The following is a 13,099-nucleotide window of genomic DNA, read 5'->3' as shown; positions in this document are numbered from 1 at the left end:
GCAGGTTTATAAGGAGTCCAACGGCCCACGAGGGGGCCAGCCAGCAGCCTTGACCAGAGGGAAAGGTGAGCCTCAGGAAGCAGAACAGGTCCACAGGGACTCTGGTTAACCAAAGGGAAGGAGGAATGGCCCAGCCAGGGCACTCGGGATGGGCCAGGGCTGGGCTCCGGTTCTGGACTGAATGCTGGCTGGTCATGCTCTGAGGAGGAGCCACCTTTGGGCCGCAATCATCTCTTTTTCCATGTACCAGGAGACCACAAGACAGCTAATGCCCCAGTTCTGCAAGGGCCTTTTCTCAGAAGCCTTAAGGTTAAGCTTCTAGAAATGTTGTGTTACTATGTGCCCTGTATGTTTCTGCCAGGAAGATGTCATAATGGAAAGTTAATTTGTCTTGATGCCTGAGGTCTGGACCTAGAAATCATTTCTTCTGCTGTAAATTGTATAAACTGCACTCCAAGGACTAGGCTAGCGCCCAGATTCTGGGTTCTGTCCTTCCTGTGGGGATATGGCAATTGACCTAATCTTACAGCCCTGTGCCAAGTGGACATGTCCCATGACCTAGAGGGACTGGATGTACTCATTAGGGCCATGGTTCCCATGGTGAGGCCGGGGCCCAGGAGACCGTGAGCCACCCTTCTCCCAGGCCTCGCTCCTTCTCCTAGGCCCTTCATCAGAGTGTCTTTGATTTCAAGGGCAGCTCGCTCATCAGAGGCTTATGTGCAGAAGGAAAGGACGCACCCAGGACATCTCTATGGCTTGGCAGGGCTTGAAACCAGGGAGCTGCCACATGCTCAGTCACAAGTCTCATCCCTTTAATTTCTGCCAAATGAAAGAATAATTGAGGGGGGAAGATCTCAAACTCTATGCCAGGGAGAGAATGGTCCAGATGTGTATCCTTTTATCCTCCTGAAATTTCTGTCTCAATTACAATAGAGTCTGCACAGCAGAAAGGAAACACCCACAGCACAGGAGGGATGGAAGACACATTGGCATCCATTTCTCCTCTCCCAGTACTGATAGGTGTGATATAAACCAAAGAGGAGCCTCCACTAGAATGATTCACTATTCTCCATGAGTTAGAGATGCCACAACGCACTGTTCATATGTGTCTGCTGTGAACTTAAAATTGAGCCCTATTGAGTGACAAGGTGTGGCCACTTTTCTTGGATCTGGTCTTGGCTCCTGACTGGCCTCAGCTCCTGTGCTGTCCTCCAGAGATGAGTGAAGGGGCCTCCCTGAACGGCAGCACCTCGCAGTGCAGGGCACAGGCACTGCTAGGCCTCTACTCAGTCACCAGGGAGATCAGGCCATGTTTCCGCCCCAAATCCAAGTTAGTCTCACAGCTGGAGAGGCGTCCACGCTGATAATGGCCCAACCACCTCCAGCACTAACAGGTACGGCCTCGTCACTGTTGGCAGGAACGCGAACCAAGGCCGGAGCTTGGGCACACTGTCCGGGAGCTTAGAGCCACCTCAAAAGAGAAATCATCCTCCAATGAAAAGAACAAACCAATCCAGAGGTGGCAGGTCACACAACATCATCTTCAAAGCATATTAGCTGATTCTTCAGCCCAAAGAAAAACCCCTGTTTATCTGAGGATGCCCAAAACAGTGGTGAACTCAGGCCACTCGTTAAAACGGGAATCGTGCATGCTGAGCCCTCCCCCATTCTGTTCCCTGCCTCTGTGTGCACAGACGGCTCTAACGCCTGGGCCAAAGGGCCTGTGCACGGGGGCTCACAGAGCCCTGCCCAGGTGCCTCTGAAGACCGGCAGCAGCAGTGACGTCTCCTTGTGTGTCGGATTGTTCTCCTATTCCCTAAGTGCACGTCTGTAGGCCACACAGTCCTTCCCTTGATGTCACTCAAGGGCCTCTTGCAGAGCTCTCATCAAGGGCTAGACACGGGGCTGGGGATGCAGGAAAGCCAAGCAGAGCTATTGTCCCCAGAGAGAGGATGACATGGAGCGCTCCAGGAGTCACCTGGAGCAGGAGCTGTAATGACGTGGCGCAAGTCTCAGGAGTGCCCCGGCCAGGAGGCTCCTGCTCTGGGCTCAAGCTGTCCTTCCTCATAAGGCAATCTCAGCTCTAGGATTGCTCTCTCTGAAGAGGCGTCAATGGACATTTCTGCCTTAGACAAACGCAGTTACAGAATGTTCCAGTTATGTGTGGGCATCCAGGCCGGGCCGGCTCTTCTACGCCATGACTTTTGTTCTGGAAAACAGGAAAGCCGCTCCGTGCCTCTTGGAGGTCATCACGACCAGGGGAAAGGTGGTGTCCTGCATGAGTTCACCACTGCCCCAGGATGGCTGCCTCCTGGGCCAACCTTCAACTGGTGTGACGCCTCACCCACCAGATCTACTGTCACAAGAGACCTCTTCCAGTTTCTGCCACAGGAGAAGTCACACCTAATGCTCGACAACGCACGACGCTTTGGGAAATATAAAACCACCGGAGAGCAAGTTGCTGGTGCTTCTGAATACATTTCTGTTTTCCAAGGGAGCTCTTTAACCGTCTCTACATGGAGCAATGGCACTTACACATAAAAGATTCACTGATTTTAATTTCATCATGAAAAACATATGAATACGAAATATACTTGTGAAAAACCAACGTATTTCACTTACAAAGAGCAGATAAGTGAAGGCCTCTGGTACTTCCAGCTCACAGGCCCCAGCAGGGCAGCAGGACGGTGCCACCCAGGGCCTTGCCACTGCCTGTGTCCCAGGCCAGGGCTGCTGTGCACCTGGCTGATTCCAGGACTGATGGAAAGTGAAGGAGGACACACAGAGGCCTCTTGTGGCTCATCAGCCTCCTCCTGTGATGTCCCACTGAGACCAGAGTGCAGGCCACACCCAAAAGGAAAGACCACAGGACCTCTGTAAGACCCGGGCAGGAAGCTGGGTGTCTGTGGGTCCGAGTTGGATCCAGCTGACTCTGCAGACCATCGCTTGCCATCCCCAGCTCTGCTGCTGGCCCTGGAACCCAGTGTCCCTGCAGGAGCTCATAGTTGATGCAGAATGTCGTGGCTGCAACCTGTGACTTCATGGGACCTCTGAGAAGTTGACATGGTTCCCAGGGGTGGATCCAACGCCCTTCCAGTGGCAGGGTAGGACAAAGAGGATCTTGATCCAAGGCCACACGCTTTCAGTTATGTAAGTTCTGAGGCTCTAACATACAGAGTGGTGATTCTAGTTAACTGTACAGGATGGTGTGTTTGAAATTTGCTCAGAAGGCAGATCTTAAGTGTTTTCAACATATACCTGAAAGGTAGCTATGGAGTGACAGGTGCAAGCTATCTTGAGGTGCATTCATTTTACAGCACACCTGCACATCAAATCATCACGTGGTGCAATACATACACGTAGTCAGTATTTGTCAACTCTTCCTCCATGAAGCACAGGCGAGGCCAAAGGAGAGGGGAACCTTCATGTTCTAGAGAGGGAGGGGCCAGGTTCTGAGAGGTGGCCCTCCTGGCCCAGCAGCACAGGTCAGGAGAACAAACGGGACACTGTGACGGCCCACCCCTCGTGGGAGCAGTGAAGTCCATGATGCAGGTCCAGTGTTGCTGGTGCCGCAACGGCCTAGGGGGTAAACAGGGCCCACCGTCGGAGACGAGAGCCGGACCTGCCATGGTTCGGCCGGGAGTGCAGTCCAGCCTCCGCCTCCCTGGACTGGGCTCCCTGGCCCCGGGCTCCGGCGTCCTGCTGGGGCTTGCCTTTCTCCTGTGCCTCCCGCCACCTAACTCAAGCTTCAGTGGATTTTCAAGGCCAAAATACAGATACTTTGAATTCCTACTCCAGAAACAGGGTGAGTTGTTCTGGGAAGGGGATTTGAAGGGAGGAGACGGGTAGCCCAGAAACAGTCTTTTAGAGGAAGAAAAAGATTTAAAAACAAACAAACAAACAAACAAACAAAACCACTAGAACTCATGAGGGAAAGTAGCAGGATTGGAGTCAAGCCTGTCTCGTCCGATGAGACACCATGGGTCCTGAGCCCCGCAGGGGGCATTAGGATAGGTCCCTCTGCGAGCACTTATGTGCTACCCAGTACTCCAGGGTGGAGGACACCGGGGAAAGTGGAGTGGTCTCCCTGCCTCCTGGACCTGGGGGGGGGGGATGACGGGGACAGTCCTGCAGGAGGACAAAGCTCTGCCTCTCAGCCTGGAGCTGGGGCTTGTCCAGGTGTTGCCTCCAGGGCAGCTGCGCAGGAGCGTGATTTCGGCCCCCTGTGTTTCAGCAGAGCGTGGTTGATGTCCTCACCCTGGTCCCTGTAGTGAGACCTTTGAAAACAGGGTCTTTGTAGATGTGATTAAGATGTAGGTTAAGTCGAGGTCATACTGGGGCCGAGTGGAACCTAACAGAAAACAGCTTCCAAGACGCACTTAGAGGAGACCCCACTGCCGTGAGGCCCTGGGGAGACGGAGCAGAGCCTGGAATACAGTGGCAACGGCTCACAAGGTGCCAGAGGCCACCAGAAGCTAGAGGACAACTGGGTTAGTCCCTTCTGCTGTCCCAAGAAGCTAAGGGACAGCATGGGAACCGCTCTGCCCACACCTGACTTTGGACTTCTGCATTCTGTTGTTTAACCATCGGGTGTGTGTTGGCCTGCTACGGCAGCCTTGGGAAACTGGCACAGGGGACGAGTGCGAGGACATTTGTCACGCAGGGTGAAGGAGCCTGGACCACTACACACTGCTGAAAATGGGCAAAGGGGATCGGAATTGACACCTAGGGGTCACCTGGCACCTGCTGACCTTCAACACCACACCTGTGATGGCTACAGCGGTGGGTGGGAGACACTGAGCCCCCACCCTCCTACCCAATGCCTGGCCTTCCTGTCCTTCCCTCTCCCCTGTCCTCCACCCAGTCTCTGCCCCGTCCTCTCTCTGCTCTGATCTGCGCTCATCTTCTTGAATTCTGCCTGTGCCTTTGACCCTGCAGCAGCCACCGAGGCCCCAACCACCCATTTCCTTTAAACGGTAGCACCCTGCCTTCCTGACCCTGCCTTCTGGATGCTGCTCCGACACACCCTTGGTCCGCACGTCCGCCCTGCCCCATGCTATGTCTGCAGACTCAGGGGCTCTGGTTCCAGCTGCAGACCTGGTGTTCTGTCCTCAAAGCTCTTCTGCCTCTGCCCCGTCCACACTGGTGGAGTCCAGCAGATCCCTTCCTTAGTGCCTCCTCCGTGGGCCCTGGGAAAGCGCATGCGGTCCCTCTGGTACTCATGCCTGTCCATCCTCTGGAGTCCACTCTCTGGCGCTTCTTCCTGACAGAGTGTCTGTTCTCCAATTCCACTTGCCCCTCAATACCCGGAGTCGACTCACTACCCTGGCCCCACCCAGCGTGGCTCAGCCAGTCTCTCTCGGTCAGTGGTGCCATTCTCCCTTGATCCTGTCCAGGGCTTCAGCTTGATCTTGACCCTTCCTGCCCTGCGCCTGGTGGTGCTACGGGGCCGCCACCCCTTGTCCTCCTGATGCCTCCCAGGTGGTTCCTCCCACTGTGTGCTGCTGAGTGGACCCTGACTCCATCCTGTAGCCCAGACTCCCTCCTGCCTGAGCCACGGCCCTCACTCAGGAGCAGGGCAGGCTCCTGGAGAGGACGCTGCACTGACGCCTGCCCCTTCCATCCCTCTCATCCTCTGCTGCGCTCCTGTGTTGTCCCGGCTCCCACCAGGTCTCGTCCATGGCACTCGCAGGTCCAGGCCCCACGGGGAGCAGCGGTACAGTCTCCTTTGCCGAGTTTTGTGACTCCATCCAGAACGTCACAGCATTACTGCTGATGCAGGGTGTTTGCCATCATGTTAACTTACAGTGACCCAAGAAATATGGGCGGTAGATGAAAAATGTTCAACGGCACCAGCCACCAGGGAGATAGGGCTTAAAACCACACCTGTTAGAGGGCTGTCATCAAAAGGCTGAAGAGAACAAGTGCAGGGAGGAGGTAGAAAAAATTCCCACTATTGGAGGGAAGGTACCTTACTACTGCCATCATGCCAAACAATATGGAGATTCCTCAAAAAAATAAAAATAGGATTATCACATGATCCAGCAATCACACTGGAGGAAATGAGATCAGGTCATAAAGACGCCTCTGTACCCATGTGCACTGCAGCCAAGAGATGGACGCAACCTAAGTGTCCATCAGTGGGTGAAGGAACAAAGAAACTGTAGTGTGTATACACAGTGGAATGCTATTCAGCACTGAGCAAGGATGAAATCCTGTCCCATGTGACAACATGGCTGGAAGCGAGGTCATTATGTTAAGTGAAGTAGGCCAGGTGCAGAAAGACAAGGCTGCATGATCTTACCTTTGATATGGAATCTCAAATAGTTGACCTTGAAGTGAAATAGAATGGTGGTCACCAGAGGTGGACTGGGGGCATCAGAGATGGTCCACAAGTGGAGGAGGAGAGTAGCCAGTGGAAGGAGTACCCAAGGGGCATTGGTCGGGGCCATGGCCAGAGTGTGGATGACCCTGTGGATGCAGGAACACGCCCCCCACGTCCTGGGACTGCTCCTGGTGCTCAGGGGCAAGGATGAGCATCTCATCAATGTGCCACCAAAGCTGTTCACAGGGGACTTGTTGTCAGCCCACATGGGTCATGCACGTCACTGAGAAGGACACTTTTGACAGCTTGTTATTGAGTATGTGCCACTGTGCTTTACTCTAGTGTTGCCTCAGAGTGGGACAACAGCCAAGGCAGGCAGGTGGGGAGACAGCCTGGGTGAGCCTCGGCCTGTGCCACCCCAGCTGGATGTGACCTTTCTGTGGGCGGAGCTGTGGCCCACCACAAAACCCACATGTTGACTTTCTCACCCCAGCACCTCAGAACATGACCTTGTTTAGAAATGGTCCTTGACATGATGGTTATCATAAAACAGGATCGTTAGGGTGGACCCTTACCCAACATGGCCATGTTCCTATAAGAAGGGGAAATTTGGATAGACACCTGCAGAGAGAAGACCATGTGAAGACACAGGCAGAGGGTGCCATCTACAAACCATGGAGAGAGCTTGGCAGAAACCAGCCCTGCCCACTTGAACTTCCAGCCCCTAGGACTGAGAGAGTAACTTTCTGCATCTAAGCACCTGCTGGTGCACTTTGTTATAGCAGCAAGTGGAGATCCGCACTGGCTCAGTCTGGCCCCAGTTTCATCCTAAGGAGCGTTCAGCACTCAGGATATTCCATTCCACAGACACACACAAGCCAAGGGTCTGTGGACTTTTCCTAGTGCACTCGAAGCCTCCTCCATCCTTGGTTGTGTCCTTGTGTCCCGTCATTTCATTAGGGCGGAGTTGATGTGATCAAGTAGCTGAGGACAAGACAGACTCGGTCTGTACAAGTGTTGGGAGCCTCATTCACAGCCCCTGGGCTCCAACTTGGGGGAACAGCAGGTCAGAGGTCAAGCTCTGAGACACCAACCTGGCCTCCATCGGCAGCTCCGCTGCTTGGTGCTGTGACCCCTTGTCAGTTGAGCCCCTTTAGGTCCCTGGGGTTCTTGACTTTAAAGCACAGACAACCACAGTGAAGTCCTGCAGATTGCTTAGCTTAATCGAGGTAATCAATACCTGATATTTTATGAGATTAATAATACCTAAGTTTTTGAAATAGAAGTCCCACACACCCTGAATTGATGACGGCTGTGTTTGGAAGCCACAGATGAGAACAAGATCAGTGCTGATGTTCTTGGGAACACGAAGCTTTAAGCTGACTTCATATCCTGTAGGGTTGTGTGGGTTTTTTGTGGGGTTTTTGTGTTGTCTCATGGAAGCTTAATGACCTACCCTGTGAGCTCCGGGTGTCACCGGCCCTCTCTGGGATGGAGGGAGGGAAGCGGGCCTGTGGAGCTGGAGACAAGGTAGGACTGCCAACTTCTGCTCAAGCGGTCGGTGTAGGGTCCCCAGAGAGGCAGAGCTGACACCAGTGCATGCCCTTGCACACTCACGTGCACACCCCACACACGCGTGCACCTGTGTGGACGACACACACAGGCTCATAGAGGTGGAGACGGTGGTGGTGAGGAACTGCTGGGGGCCTGCAGGCTCTGTCCACCCTGGACCCTGCCTCCCCAGGAAAGCTGGACGTGACCTGGCAGGGAGCAAACCCTCTTCCTGTCCTCTGCCATTTGTTCTCATGTCCTTGACAGACTGGATGAGGCCACAGCGTCCTCAGACTGAAGGGCCATCTGTTGTGCTCAGTCTGACGACTTGAAGGTGGATCCTTCTGCAAACACCGCACACAAAGAAATTAAGCCAAATATCTGGGCACCAGAATCCAGTCTCATTAACAGTGAAGCTCGGGGCACACTGCAGGATCCTGGCGGGTTTTGTCCTGATGGCCTTCCGGTGTGGTTCAACAGTGCCCTTCAGGACTGGCACCTCAGCTCACCAAGTGCCCCACACCAGTGGGCACCAAACTACCGCAGAGGGGGGGAACAGAGCAGGGCTCAGGTGACGCAAGCCAGACGCCCCACCAGCTTCCTCCTCTGCTCTTCCCCGGTCCCTGCAGGCGGAGAGTGACCCACTGCAGCTACAGGGCGGCTCTCTCTGGTCACCTGCAGCCCTGCTCATCCCTTCACCTTGATCGTATAAAGAAAACATAAGGAGCTGATTCTGCAGGTGACAAGCAGCCCGATGGCTATGAAGTGCTTACTCATGTGAGTAAATGAACTCCGAATGCCCTGCTCATTAATTTGCCCCATGTGGATGTCCTCAACTAGGGGGGCTTCCTAAGGTCTTGAGTTTCCCGCCTTGCTGTTAGCAGCGCTCAACACCGCCTCCTCCCCATCTTGGAGAAAAGCACACTCCAGGGGATCACAGGGAGAAGTCACCCTCTGCCACTGTCTTAAGATATCACTGGGCGGTGCAAGACTACTGCTGCAGCTGCTCAGACGTGGTCCCCCTCTCCTGTGACAGGTGAGTCAATTCCATGTCCCCATCATGATTACTGACTGGTGGTGTCCAGATCTGTGACCCCTGCAAACACCTTGATTTCCCTACAGGGAAGTGTCCGGGAACATCGACACTCTCATGTCACCACCTGCAGCTTTGAGAGTTGGGCAGAAGACTGCAGCGAAACTTTTGGAAAATGACGTTCTTCTTTCCCAACTCCCCTTCTCTCTCGCCCTCCCAGAATGCATGGCTTTCACATAATGAAAGAATATGATTCATAAGAGTTTATCAGGACTCTTTCCTCAGGGCACTAAGTCCAGAATGTTCTCTGCACTGAATTCACTTGCTTTATCTACGGCCTCCCAGATGGCCTGTGGTTTGCACATGAGGGCAGGATCGCCTCGTGAGTGCTGTGGTGGGCACAGGGAGGTGGGTCTTCTCCTTTCTCTTCACTCCTGTTGATATCCTCATGTTCTCTTTCCTCAAACCCATCCTGATCCCTCCAGAAGTGACTGGTTGTCCCAAACCTCAGTGCTTCATTCTGTAGCAGGACAAACCCTCCACTCCACCCCATCTCAACAGCCCTGCCCAGGCCCACAAAGTGCCCTGATCCACACTTCACTATGCAGCAGGCAAGATCCTTCGAGACACCAAGCTGCAGATGCCCACTCTGTGTGCATGGTCAGGAAACAACCACAGGACTTGGGCAACGTACAGGCCATGAACACTGTCCCTGATCTGTTAGTCGTCAGCTGCAAATCCTTTCCCGCACTGGTCAGGGCCTAGAGAGGGTCATGTTCTGCAGAAAGTTCCAGATCACCCAGTGTGTTTCTCTGCTGTGCTCCTGCTCAGTAAGTCCAGCCCAGCCAGGTGCTTCCCAGTGTTGGTAACTGGGGTAAGCCCTGCAGGGACAGGCACTCCTTGTGTGGGGCCATGTCCCTGGACAAACAGATGTGCCTGCCACACTGGAGAGGACGCACAGACATGAACCAGGTAGCAGCTCCCGTGACCAGCCCATCTGCCCCCGAGCACTCTCTCGTCCTCACCCTGTTCTCCCTCAGGCCATCTCTAACTTTCACTCTATGTTCTGACATCTCAGGAGCAATCTCCTTGGCTGCAGTATGTAGAATGTCCCTTCTGCAGAAAGAGACAGCACCATCTTGAGGCTGTGGCTGCCCCAATCGGCCAGGTGACAGCGTTAGGAACAAAGGCCAGCATGCCCTGTTGCAGTCTTCCTCACTGAAAACAGATTTCGCAAGGTGAAGAGTTAGGTAGGACCAGCCCAAGACATAGAAGGACACACAGGAAGACACCCAGCTGATGACTACCACACTTAGAGAAGACTGAAAATACAGGTCATAAGTGCACAAATATCTGAGCAGTTAACTATTCAACATGCTGCAGTTATCAGGATGTGTCTCAGGGCCAGCACAAGAGCGTCATGCTCGGGGTGCTGAATCCCAAAGGAAGCACCCATGTTACATTTCTTTCCCTGTCCGGCACAGCTGGGATGGTTCCACTGCAGACACTGCAATGCAAACCAGGAGACAGAAACTCAAGATCACACAGTGTTGGACACTCCATCCACAGCAGGTCCTGTGAGACCCCAAAGCATCTCCAGGAACAGGACTCCCAGTGGCGAATGACCAGTGGAAATTAGAGAGCATACCCAGTTTGATGCTTTGAAGGAAACATGAAGGTATCTGATAAACTTGGGAAGAATATTGTCAGACAGGCTCATTTTTGTTCATGCTTTGACTCTTAGACCAGGGCAGGATTTCTCTAGAAGATGCCGTACTCACAGAGCTTATTCTCTGGTGGGACCTGCAGAATGAAGTGTTCCAATAATTAAAGCAACGGGAGGAGGTATTCCTCCCTAGAAGGAGAGCTGAGGGTCTGTGGAGATGCTTATCAAGTTGTACTGCTCACCCACCCGGCACTGGATGCACTGTGGTTACCCAGGGAGCAAAGCTGCAGACAAGTGGCTGTCTCCTTCCCTGTCCCCACCCTCCTCCGTCACCAGCCTCTGTGGCCAGGACCCCTCCACTTGGGCAGAGAATAGACCCCTGAGCACCTTCTATGTAGACAAAACACTGAATCCCAAAGTCCCAACAGTCACAGAAAAGAGAGACCAATATATTGGTGACTGGAAATGTAGGAAGAAATCGTGCATGACCCCCACTCTGTCAGCATGACAGGGTCCACAGCTCAGGAGAGTTAATGTCTCCATTTGCAATATTATTTAAGGCAAAAAGTCTGAAAAAGTTAAAGTAAGGTGGGGGTGGGCGGGGGCGGGTGGAGCACATAGGGCCTTGTGAAATAGAAAACCAGCCTCAAAGGATTATGGAGGGGTTAGGAAGAAACCCCAATAGAAGCCAGTGGAAACCCAGGACATGGGAACCTAAAACCAACACGACATTGAACTAGAGTAGGACAGTTATTTTGTTAGCTACACTCTTTTTCTCAGGAATTTATAGCATATTTTGAATAAAAATAATTAAACTAGGCAAATGTCTGGTTCGGTTGTAACATCTGCCTTTAAGCTGCCTTTAAATCCCACCCTCCAAGTCCTTCCACCCAAAGCTTCTCACTTCAGCTCATTACCAATTAATTCATGCTGTTTCCCATTGTCAATGATTAGAAAATTGCTCATTTCCCAGCTTGGAAAGTAGTTATTCACAATAGGATAAACCAAAAGAAAGGGCTTGGTGTGGCACTGTTTGACCCTTAAAAAATTCATATGGTTCAAATTAATGCACACATTGATGCCTTCTTTAGTAACAAAAATAAACAACCCTGTCAAAACACCTTTAGGGGCTGGCAATATAGCTCAGTTGGTAGAGTTCTTGCCTGGCATGCACAAGGCCCTGGGTTCAATCCCCAGCACCAAAAATAAAATAAAATAAAATAAAAGTATTTTTGGCACAGTCTTCTCTTGCAAAATTAGCCACTTCCCAGATAAAGGCCTAACAAGTTGGAGACACTTTGGAGAGTGTATGTGGCTTCTGCTTCCTGCAGGGCTTGCAAATGAACTTAGGATCAGAAGTCAGTGGGTGTCAGAATACACAGGGAGTATAAAAATGAAGTCTTGAGAAACTGGGTGAGAAGTAGATTCCTTTTGACTGTTGTCTCTTGCTTTTTAATGTTCTCAGAAAACGGCTGTATCTTTCAGAGTCTCTCAAGGATTTTTAGATAAAAAGACAGGTTTTATCTTTGCATGTCTATAAGCAGTGGAAAACTCCGGAGACCAAAACCTACAGGCAATTCAAATAAACTAAATCCGATCAAGGTAATATCAATGCCAGAATTAGAAGAAAACCCAGAGAGAATATCAATAACAACATTAAAACAGCAGGTTTCAACTGGAATCAATAGGCAGAATAAACAGAAAAAATTAAGTCACAAAGTGCTAGTAGATAAAAGCTCCTCACTCATTAAAATTCTGTTTGTCTTTGAGTCTTTTTATCAATGTACCTATATATCTATGCAAGCGAATCAAAGTTTGTAATGTAAAAGAATGATGAAATAATCTAATTAACTTCCGGTGTCATTGTACATATTTCTTTCAAGTTAAAACTGCAATATTAATAATGGTTTGCAGTTTAATAAAATATCTTTATGTCCTATTAACTCATATATGAGCTTGTTATAAAAGCCACTTTCTATCAAATAGCTAAACTTCAAAAGGGTTTTGCTTTGATCAGAAAAAAAAAAAATCAGGTTCATTGCATTTGTACTGAATAACCTCGCTGGGTTTTATAGAAAGGCACTTGTCCGTAGCCGCCGCTCTCATGAAAGATACTCCAACGGGCAAAAAGGAAAAAGATAGAACACGTTGAGGAAGCCACTGAGCAAGGGGAAGTGTGCTTTTGACTTGAGCAGGCAAAGGAGCCTGGCTTCAGAGCCAGTCGGAGCAGGAGTCCCCAGGAGAGGCGGCTGCTCCAGCCTCCCAGAGCAGACAGGTACCAGCCCTGGGGCTGGAATTTCAGGAATGCCACCATGACTGAAATTCCAGCTGCAGCACTAGAGTGCCTCTCTTCTTTTTTTCTTTTAGGTCCTAAATTCTGGGCACTGATAAGTTTTGTTGGATTGGCAAGGAATTTCTAAAGAATTTAACTCAGTGGCCACAATATAAAAATGCTGCTCTGGAGAGGAAGATGGGCCACCACCCCATGCCTGTGCCCAGGAGGTTGGCTCAGCTCCTGTGTCCC

Source organism: Marmota monax, unplaced genomic scaffold (genome assembly GCF_021218885.2).
Source record: "Marmota monax isolate L192 unplaced genomic scaffold, Marmota_monax_Labrador192_F-V1.1 WCK01_AAM20220418_F8-fsc00082, whole genome shotgun sequence".
NCBI lineage: Eukaryota > Metazoa > Chordata > Mammalia > Rodentia > Sciuridae > Marmota > Marmota monax.
This window is presented reverse-complemented; position numbering follows the sequence as displayed.